This window comes from Lygodium microphyllum, chromosome 22 (genome assembly GCF_053477565.2).
Source record: "Lygodium microphyllum isolate KBCC chromosome 22, Lygodium_microphyllum_v1.1.10, whole genome shotgun sequence".
Classification (NCBI taxonomy): domain Eukaryota; kingdom Viridiplantae; phylum Streptophyta; class Polypodiopsida; order Schizaeales; family Lygodiaceae; genus Lygodium; species Lygodium microphyllum.
This window is the reverse complement of record NC_141156.1, coordinates 65,874,204-65,886,165: the sequence shown is the minus strand read 5'-3', so window position 1 is coordinate 65,886,165 and position 11,962 is coordinate 65,874,204.

Genomic DNA, 11,962 nt, shown 5'->3' with positions numbered 1-11,962 from the left:
ATGTAGCCTAATCTGCTCTCTACGACTCATTTACATTAAAAAACTCCTCTCGCTGTAGTGGCACAGATTTCTCAAATTAGGAATGATATTTATTACTACTTACCGGTCCTTCGTGAGCATAGAGCTTCTCGATCAGGGCACTCAAGCCATGCTTCTCCCCGTATGTCACCTCTAGTGTAGTCGGGTCGCGATTCGTAAAACCTTGCTGTGGCACACAAACATTGAAAAACAACGTACTCGAGATTCATGTTCGAAATACATACATCAACATGGATGTCATTAAATTAGAGTACTCTACCCTATTAATACTTACGAAATCTGCCACGAATGTTGCATGGCCGCCGCTACCAAGGTGGAGTGGATGTCGCCTCATCCTGGAGATTACTCCAATCCTCTATATCCAGCCACTCTGGCTTCGATTTGCCCTGCTTGACTGCTTCGCATGTATCAGACCGCCTATGCGACTGATAGTCACGCATACGCGTCATCATCCACCCTCTCGAAAATATATCATTGCTAGAGGGCTGAGGGAACTCTCGATACAATGTATCAATTATGTACTCCTTGCTAGCATCTGGGATCTCCTTCCACTTGTCTATAATGTTGTGCCGAAATACTTGTTGGCACAACTCATGCATCCTAGAGATGACAGCTTTTCCATCATCATTCATGTATAAATGGCCAGAGGCCTTATCTATGAGATACGAGTAACCTAGAAGATTTTGCAAACGGGTACTTTCATGACATTAATACAAATGTGTCAAACACAATTTGAATTGATAAGTGCTACTGCGAAAATACATACCTGGAGGAGTGGGTTTTGTGTACTTCTTGTCGGCCTTGGGAGTGATTGGTGGGGTGCGTGAAGGAGTGGGAGCAGTAGACATCTGCCCTCCACCGCCAGTGAAAGACTGTGTCGACTCCCTGGTGGCAGTGCGAGTGGGAGAGACTGCATCGGCGTCCCCACAACAGGAGCTACCTCCTCCTCAACCACGTGACTCTGAAGCAAAGTGAGACCTGCAACTGCGTCTACTGGAGACCGAAGCATCGGACCTGCCGATCGTGCTCAGGTGGAATGGGAAAGCTGTGCATCGGCTCTATCTCTGACTCGTACTAGCTGCTCCAGTGAGAAACGCGCTAGCATCGCGTCAATGTCGTCATCTGTAAAATCCCGACTCATCCTGCCGTCCGTGCCCAAATCCTAAACCTGCACATACAAGGAAAAATAAGTCAATTAGATAATGAATTGCAAGACATAATAAAACTAAGACTTAATTTGCAAGACTTCATTTTAAAATAATAATAATAATTAGATAATACAAAACACCATACTCCAAAAACATACAAACTGTCCTAACCGATTTGCGAAAAGTGGCATTGCTGTAGTGGGAGGAACGTTTTGATCGAGTCACTTTTGTTTAGAGTTCCACAATCTCATCTTGACATAGCTTAGTATACATCGGGAGATCTATACAAAATTCTCCACAAAATGAGGACTCTGCTTCATTTTCAAAAAACCCATCCTCTATCTCCTCTATCTCCATAGGTGAGATGTCTTGGTCCTCCAAGCAGTTCATCCTAGTTTCTTGTATGCCTTCTATCATTGCCGCTATTAAAGGTATCTCTTCTACGATCGGTACGGGGGTTCTGGCAAACACGGAGATACTCCTAGATGGCATGGGAATGGCATACCGCCATTGAGATTGTTGCAGATTAGGGAAAAAGATGACCTGATCCATATTACGATTAGTATAAAAGTCCACTTTGAGATTGCTAAAGCGCATCAAGTATTAGGGACACTTACCTGCTCGTAGTGATTTGGCAAAACAAATGTATCACTCAAATCGGTCCACTTCTTCATTGAGTCAATCTCAACAAAGCCACTCAGCCCTCACCGAACAGTTACACCTACTCCTTCGAGAGTAACCTTGAACCATTGCACATCAAATATGGTCACGGAGAAACTTCGATAGTCCACTGCAAGGATACTCTGTAAACATCCGAAATACTCCATCTCTGCAACTACATGGTTTGGATCTGTGGCACGTCGTCGGCTTTCCTGCTCAAACATTGCCATCACTCCACAGTCCATTGTCGAGCATAACTTGTCGATGTGCTCTACTCTGAAATGTCGTCCACGTGACCATGCTGCACTAGGGACCTTATACTGGGAGAAGAACAAGTATATTAGTTGCAATTTGCAGTATAGATTGTAATTTCTTGGGATTGCATACCTTGGGATTGCATCCATACCTTGGGATTGCATCCACGTGAGAAGTCCCACTCTTCTTCAGTAACTGTTTCTCCATCTTGAGATGCTTTGGTTAGGGCCTCATGTAGCCATCTAGTGGACATGAGTAGAGGCATCTCCTCTAAGCCCTTTAGATATCGAATGGGCCGTTGCCGCGTACTCCGTCAAAAGTCAGATCCTGTAGACTCTCGCTTAGCGCGAGCATCCTCATACCGTTGCAGCCACTTCTCCATCGTAGCACTATGCAGCATACAAAATCGGTTCACCTTGGACTCCATGGATGCGTCCATCTTCTTCTCTATTCAGTTTCCCACTAGGACATCTCCATTCAGACGATCATCCTTCTTAAGTGACCATATCAAGCCTTTGTCCCAGTCCACAGTGGACAACCACTCAGAAATGTACACCAAGGTCCGACACTAACCAACCTTTAGCCATGCTACCCTCAGGATGAGCCCGTTGTCGCACAAATCCCTTTAAGGTCTTCATGAACCGTTCAAGGAAAAACATCCATCGACTATGGACTGGACCTGCAACCTGCAATTCATCTACAATATGCACTAGAAGATGGGTTTGTATCGTGAGCATGCTAGTGGGAAGATACTTCTCCAAAAGACAAGCAGTCTCTACTGCCATGCATTTCGCGGATTCAATCGATGATGTATGAATCTCTTTTTGGGAGACAAACTGAACCAACTCGGACAATTTGTAAATGGCTGACCCCGCGATTGCGATTGGCAATACGAACTGTGAAAACCATGTAATTAACATTGTGTATAAACAAACGGAGATTCTGAAATCTAATATGCAGAATCATGCCATACGCAGCCTCATACCGTACATACCTGACACATCTTATGCCAATCATGGGATTTGAGACCTGTCAGTTGGTCATCCTTTGTGAATGTTGTCTTGAGAGAAGGCATTAGGCCAGTCGGCGTGCGAAAGGACTTGATGTTTTCCTTTACTCGTCGCACTTCATTGCCAGACAAAACCCAAGGAGCGCGTGGCAATTGCACTCGACCGTCGACGCCACTTACAGGCCAATATGGTTCCATCTTTCCCACTGCTTTCAAATCCATCCTCGCTCCTAGTGTGTCTCGCTGCCCAGTGAGGTAGTCCCATAGCAAGCTACCCACATTCTTAAAAATGTGCATGGGATCTAAAAGGTGGTTAATTTTCAGTTTTTTCCAATAAGTCGGCTCATAGAAAATTGAGAAGCGTTGCATTCCACTGGGAAGCAAGTCTTGGTCCACCATCCTGCTATCAAACCAGCTCAGTGCATTCATTCTCACAGGAGGGCGACCAAGAAATCCTTCTCTCATGACATGACCCTCTGGCGAAAAAGCCCAATGTCCCTCAAATACCATCTTCTTCATAGATTTTGACATACAAGAATCCAACCTTGGTCCACACAGAGGACATGCATGGTAACCTGACGTGACGCCCTGCAAAACACACATGTACAATGAGGCATGTCATAACACCAACATCGCTCAAAGAAAACTAGCAAAATAAGAAAACAGGCTTTACTAGAGCATTCTCCATAACATGGAAAGTCATGCATGGTCCACATAAGAATTCCCCTTATAGTTGCGGATCGCCTACCAATATGTTTGCTCATGTTCTCCACTACAATTTCCTCCCACAACTCCTTTAGCTCATCAATCAGTGGAGAGAGGTAGACATCCATATTCTTGACTTTGTATCATCCAGACACAAGCAAGCTGAGAAAAGGTGTCCTTTCTTGGTGGAAAGCCATGACGGTATATTGTAGTTAACAAGGACCACGTGCCATACACTATAGGAGGTGGAATGTAAACCAAAAGAATTTACCCCATCCATGGCAAGACTGAATCGTAGATTCCTCACCTCCTTTGCAAAGTCAGGGAAAGTCATCGATGTGATGCCATGCTTCTGAGTCAGCTGGTGTACGCTGTACACCATCAGTGGATCGATTTTCCACATGCCATGTAGTCAAATTTGCAAAACTCTAGGTCCGGAAAATGTGACGAACATGCGGTATCAGCGAAAAGTGCCTCAAAACCTTCTGCAGAACAGTCTGTCCTTGCAAGTCATTTCAATACCTGTCTGCACCGCACTTGGGACATGTGGCCAACAATTCAAACTCTCCCTGGAAGAGAACACAATCATTGGGGCAAGCATGAATGCAATTATAATCCATGCCTAGCTTTCACAGCACTTGTCTTGCATCGTCACGAGACTCAGGCATCGTGTTTTGGGTAGGTAAAATATAAGATTTCAACGTTCTACAAATTGCAATGAAGCACGTTATTAGAGTACTACATAGACATTTTAATGGCTTTCAATAAAGAATCATACACATCATAATATACATGAATAGCTCTGTCACACTCGCATCGCTCCATCCATACTTTGTTTGTATGCTCAACAATGCAAGAAGTGTCTTCAAACGGGATACCCGACTCCCATCATACAATGGAATGGCAGCCTCCGCAATTAAAGGATCTTGGGATTCCGAGTCCATTGAAAGCAATGATTTGATCATGTCCTCTAACTCGGGCTCCAAAAAAGCAGGAGGATCATCCATGTCTCCAGCATTCTCACCCATAGAAGGGGGTTGAGAGTTATCACCTTCTATGAGACAGTTAGTTATCTCGGACGGCATTTGTATAGAGCACGGATGAACCCGTCTTACTGGACGCAAGAGATTTGCGGACTGCAATGTATCGACATGGCCCTAACCCTGTAAAGGACATTAAGGAGCTAACTTCTAAGATAACCCCAAACTGTTATACTTAAATCAATTACATGTCATATAGTACGTAATGAGAGAGAACTTACCGCAATCTCGTAATTCAAGACTGCTTGGTCGATTATCTCAACTCAAAACTCTCCATACCATTGCACATGCTCTATGGAGAAACGACGTTACCGACAAATGGCCAATTTGCATTGCGTGCATGGACTGGGGACACGTTGATTGAGCCAAGCCTCACGATCACCACCATGTTGGTCGTGAGTGCTAGACATCTTGACTGCGATGTAATGGAATGATAATTTAATATCAATTCTATATTGTATATTGTGACCACTCCACTATATATATTTCAGGTCTTTTTTTTTTAATTTTCATACCTATCTCTTTGTGTTCGGCTCTAAACTTATCTATCTTTGAGGTCGGCTCTAAACTATGCTCACACACATACATTTTTGTACCTACATCGCAAAGAATAAAAACCAACACAAGAAAAAATTTGAAAACACTCGCTTCCATTTCTCTCTCTTTCAATACTTCCTAACCTACATTGCAAAGCAACACAAAGCAACACAAAGATCGAAGACAAACCAACACTTTCTAACCTACATTGCAAAGCAAAACAAAGATTGTAAAGAAACCAAAACAGGGCATACCGTCGTGCTCTCTTCTTCTTCCATGACCTCTTTGTGCGGGCGACGCTCTCTCCTCGTGTGCGGCTCGCGGCTTGCTTCCTTGCTCACCTCCCTCTCTTGCTCACCTCCCTTTCACTTTCTCTCCGCCTTCGCGCGCTCATATGAAAGAAACGTTCGGGTTTCAACGAAATGTTACCGTAGTAAGTCGTCACTATTAGCGTCGGTATCTGCATCTCTAAAAACGTCGGTATTTGCATCGCTAAAATATAGCGATGCAAATACCGACGTTTTTAGAGACGCAGATACCGATGCTAATAGCGAGGCTAATACCGACACCAAAAAAAAACGTCGCTACTTAGCATCGCTATATGTGTGTACCCTTGTAGTGAACCTAAGCTTTGTCTTGAGCCAGAGCATTGTCACAATCCAAAAGCTTTGTCTTGAGCTTCCTCTTTTCTCCCTCCTCACATCCTTTGTCTTGAACCAAAGCATTCAAGGTGGCAAAACACTTACAACAAGCAAAATTTTACTGCCTTGCAAAATTTACAGTCTCCTTCCCTCTCGCTCTTTACCACACCTTTGCTACCAAGCTTTTGCAATACTTTCAAGGAGGCTCAATGTATTTTTTAATTCTAAAACCCTAACCCTTGAAGGTGATTTCCTGCTAAACTCCATTAGCCCAACCTATTCTTTCCTATCAACTAGGATGACACGTTCAACTAAGTAAAGGAGTATCAAGTTCCATGTGCAATTCTTGCATGTTTGTTATATGGCAGTTTTACTGATGGTGTTTAGACGTGTGACATGTTTTAAAGTGAAGTACATTTGTAGATTCACTTTTATTTTTGCTATATTAAATGAGGTTTCTTCTCTTCAAAAAATAATGTTTTTTACATCTTGTTGGGTGTATATATAGATTGTTATGTCCTATCACAATTGCATTTTTCTTACGGATGGTGGCCTACTCAAAATTCATAGACTTTTCTATGCTATCAACTATGGCTTCTATGTTAACCTCGAAGTTATCCTCTAACGACTCGAATATGCCTATGTCTTTCTTCATTTTCTTAGTGGGATTTGTTTGGCGTTGTTGGATTCTTTTCTCGATGTTGGTCATTTGTCCTACGTACTCCTTGCCATTTTTCTTACATCTTATGTTGTAGATGAAGTACTTGCTTTTGTGTCTCTATGTTGGTGCTTCTAGACTGGCTCGTAGGTTTTGGTTGCAGATGATGCCACATGATATGGAAGTACTTGAGCTGATGGCAGGACTTGCAGTGGTTGAGGCTGCATATTTGACACTAGCAAAAGTTTGGTTTCTTCTTGGTTTTGCTTCTGTCTACAGAAAAGTTGAATTATTAGTTTTTTTTTTCATGTTTGAGAAGATGTCGTGTTTGAGAAATTGCCTGCTACATAGATTATGTTGTTGAATGAATCAAATTTGGAACTATATTTCTAGGTATATACCTCTCTGCTCAATAGGTATGTGACTTTCTTCACCATTATTGCAAGATTGTCACGACCGTGATTGTAGTTGTTCTTTTTCATGTAATCTTCTAGTATATCCTTGCCTTATTTTTTCATGACTTCTACCAACTAGTTGAGTGAGATGTTAAATCTATAGTGCAGCAGCTCAATTGGGTATATTCCAATGTTGTTTGTTCTTCTGTCCAGAAGTGCTTGGGCCGTACTTGTTCATAGTAGTGGATTGTCAAACTGAGTCTTCGTACTCAAGTTTGTGTCTGTCGAGTATATCTTTAAGGAGTCATGCATGTTAAGTACATACGGGTTAGCATTTTTGTTTCAAGTAAAAATGAAGGTTGCAAAGTTTGTAGGAGATCAATTGTGTACCAGTTGTGACCTTGTCATCTGATGCAAACGTCATTCGTTGTCAAGAATTTGAATAGATGTGGCTATCAATTTTTGGAGGTCATTGTACATTGTGAAGCCATTGACATATGTTGATGGATTTTGCCTCTAGCAACATCTGCCATTCTCATCTGATTTGTCATTACGTACCTGCAATTCTGTATATTTGCAGGACAATTCTCAATATGGCACTAGATGTTCCTATGATTTTGAATGTATAGCTAGAACATCTACATGTACAAGTCAATGTGGTCAGGTGAAGTAATATATTTGTCTTTTTATATATACTAGGTATCGTTTGGATTGCGCATACCTCATCCGCAGTCATCTTTGCCTTGACAGGTCATGTGTATCTATAAATGAGAAAATGAGTAAAGCACATTAGTATGTTAATAAATCTATTAGTAGGGGAAGGAAATTAGAAAAATGCATTAGTATATTAACAAACAATGTTTGAAAGAAGATTAGAAGATTGCTTTATCACTTGCTATAAGAAGCGTATGAGATTGTTGTGTGATGGAATGTGATGTGTTAAATCTTTGTTTGTTTTTTGTTCACATGTGTTATTTCTCTACTTGAGTCATGGTATCAGGAAAGGTGTCGGAGTGAAGGATAATGGATTTGGAAGGTCGAAGATACGCAAATTTCTTCTTTCATTTATGCAGGAGAGCATTATGTAGCATGCTTCTTATGTGTAGAAGCGATTTTTGGTTAACTATGGCTCCTTGCAATTTGTGATCGGTGAATGCTTCTTATGTGTAGAAGCGATTTTTGGTTAACTATGGCTCCTTGCAATTTGTGATCGGTGATTGCATATGCGAGTGTCAATGAAAATGTGGATTTATGATACCACTTGCTATTCAATGCCATTGTGTTGGTACTTTCTGCACCACATGATGAGCTGTTGGTTTCTTGACTAGATCATGACCTGATTCTTGATATCATTTTCTCGTTTGATATGTCAATATGATTTATCTTAAACATCACACTATTTGTTGTATCTATGTTGAGGTCAATGTTCTCAGTTATCATTGTAATCACCCCAATTGATATCTCCTCTATCTCATGGAAATTTTTGTCATGTAGCTAGGTTTGCAATGTTGGCTTGTCATTTGCATTTGTCTAAACTTTCACAGTGTGGATCTGTTCAACTGTGTAGTATTTGTGTAGAATCTGCTTGTAGTTGTGAACGTCTTCCTTGTTGTGCATACGATTGTTTTTTTCTTGTCAACAAAATCTAGGATGTCCTTGTCAATCATGCATTGATATAAGCATTCATATATCTCTCACTTTGTTGGACAACAAACCCTAATCACTTGTTGAAACTTAGGAATGGTAGGTCACGTATGTGTCAAACTGAGGTTTGGAGCGTGAGTTGCTTTCCATGTGCCCAATCCAATGAGGAAGCGATGTGACATTGTTAACTGAACTCGATTTGATGGTTGCAAATAGGTGGTAGCTATGCAAGATTGCCAAATAGTATCATGAACTTCTTACTAAATGGATTGAGCAGCAAGCCTTGGTAGACACTTACTATCTAGCGTACTATTATATCAAACATTGTCCTTGTTAACATGGATATCTCATCAATGATTGCATCAACTTTTCTTATTGCAATGTAGCATTCATCCATCTCTTGCAATTGTATTGGATATTGCTATGGACATACTAGTATCTTGAACTGGTAGTGGAATATGGTGGATAGGCTACATAGTCTAGCTGCACAGCTGCTTCTATGCTTGCTATTAGCACTACACTCTTATTATTGGCAATGAGGTTGTAACTATAGTAATGTTTGGGAAAGCTCTTTCCACTGCCTAGTATGTCGCTGACTAACGATGTGTAGGCCATATGTTGCATCAATGAGGTGATTTTAGACAACTTTTTGTTCTATTGTTAGAGTATTTTCAGGAATTCTTTGAAACTATTTTTGAGCTGTAACATCGATGCAATGCTACTTTCATAGTTAGATGCTGCTAGAGTACTGTGAATGTCACTATGTTGTCTTTGATGAAAGGGATCTTTTGAATGATCATGCTCATCGATTGGTGAGTGAGTCTCTTTGCATGTAGTTTGTGATGAAAATTTTGAGGTCTTCCTCATTGGCCACGAGACCACGGAGTTGTCACTCGATGTAGTATGATTGTGCTGAGTTCTCTGCATTTATTAGTTTGTTCTCTAACCTAAATCTTGTTCGAGTAATGTGTTAAAGAAAAAACCTTCAGTTTGGTAGCTTGGGTGAAAATCAGTGAATCGTACCAGTCTAGTATACTGCTCCACATTATTGCCATAGGCATCATGGAGAGTGGGTTCAAGATCAGATGTAGTGGTGGTTTTGGTAATGCTATAGTCTTTGTAGTAGTGATATAATGTTACATACTCTAAGCTTGATGGCCAGGCACAGTAAAGGTTTGCAGGGTGCATGATGATATTACGTGTCCTTGTGAGCTTCCACTATGGTATTTGTGTAGAAAAGTTGTCGATGTGCTCGATAGAATCGCTTCGTGTGACTATCGAGATCTAGATGCAATTCAACATTGCTTTGGTGGGTGACAATGGCTTGCACAATATTGCAGCAGAAATTACTTTTTGCTTATTTGAGTCCAATTCTTGCAATCCCAGTCTCTTGGCATCTTCTATCTGGATATTTAACCATCCAATCAGCTCCGCCTTCATTGCATTCTTGAGCAGGTAGTAAGAGATGGAAGAGTTTGTTACTCATTGAATATTCATTTATGCTCCCCAGAGGAGCAATAGTGTTGCTTAATATGATACAACATTTCAGTGCTCATCTCTAGGATGGTAGTAGATGTATAATTGAGTTTTAGGGTTTATTGTTGGTTCCAAATTGTCACGAGAGGCATAAGAAAATCAGTACTTGCATTTATCGTGACTGTTACTTTTTCTTATGTAGTAAGCACGATGGCACCTATGAATTTTCTTTTTCATGACAAGGGCTCTTAGTTTTCTTGTTGAACTGTATCGATCATTGTTGGATGGAATATACACGCATGCCTCGTTTGTCATATTTACAACATCTGTCGCCTTGTGTAACCATAGGATTGCACGTGCATGTAAGGAGCCCCTATGTTGAATCTCATACCTAATGACATGGTGCTAGTGGACACACCCAATGCAAGTAGCTCTACCAAGAATGTATTGGTTGAAGAAAATGTGAAACTTGGTGTGGAAGAGAATGGCACACTCTATGGGACAATCTTTCCATGAGAATTCAGGATTGAAATCCTTTGCAATGCATTCCAAATTTTTTATCTTGGCCCACCTTGTACTAATGACCTCGTCTCAAGTGAACGTAAGGGAGAAATGAGGTATGCCCCATACATCAACCATTGCGATAAGATCCTTCAAGGTACACTAGTGCCAAGATTGGGATAGCGGGAACACAATAACGGTGTTAGAGTGTTTGGGGTTGAAAGTCTACCACGAGGGTAAGCGATAGTAGGGTGAAGGGAGATTCAAGGAGAGGAGTAGATGGAAGAGAACGGGTTTAAAGAAATAGAAGATGTAGAAGAATACTCATTGAGGTGAAGCTTGAAAATTTATTTTTGTATCCTGAGAAGATAAATCTCTTGTAGACCAAAAACGTGCATAAAACAATAGCTTCCTCTCTGCTACTCAAGCTACCAATTTGATGCTTCCATTGGCTCTGACAGGGGCGTAAAATACAAAGACACCTAGTCAAAATTTTCCCAGATCGCTCCTTCTTCTCCCAGTTCAAAGTATTGTTTTCTACCTGTTAATTGCGATCACGCATCACGCAATTTCGCTAATCCTTATTTTTACATAAAATCTCCTAAAAATGACTGAAAGCCACTTGCTTTTTTTTACATGTCATCCTTTTCTAGAAGTTGTCTACAGCTTTTGGATATTTACAAGAAATAATATCAAAAATAAACTAAACTTGTCCAAAAATCTAGTATTTTTGAGCCATCCACACTACAGACACTAACACTAATGACTAATATGGCATTGACTATCTAGATCAATAAGAAAGCTGAATGACAATGCACTCTAGAGTTTTTCACAATGAGTCCGTGTAGTAGCACGACAATTGAGGATGTGCATGATTACCTTCTCATTGAGACTATTCTTGTTTGCACACCTATAGTTGTCAATGTCCCTTTGTAGGCAAGTTTTGCTTGTGATGAACATGATCAAGACAGCTTATTTTAGTTGATATAGAATCAAGATGTAAGGCTTGTGTAAGGTGTATATAAAGAACAGGGTTGATACCTGCATCTTGATGTATTCACTAAGATAGATGTTGCCATCATAGGCGCCATGGCCAAGTAGGAATAAGAACGGAAACACTACATTTTCCAAGATGATATCTAGGTGGGGCGAGCTTCTTGTAGGCAAGCAGTCTATCCTAGATGTTGTTATTCTTTCTACGAGACAGTTATTATTCTATAATATGATGCATGCGAACTCATATTGATCGACTCT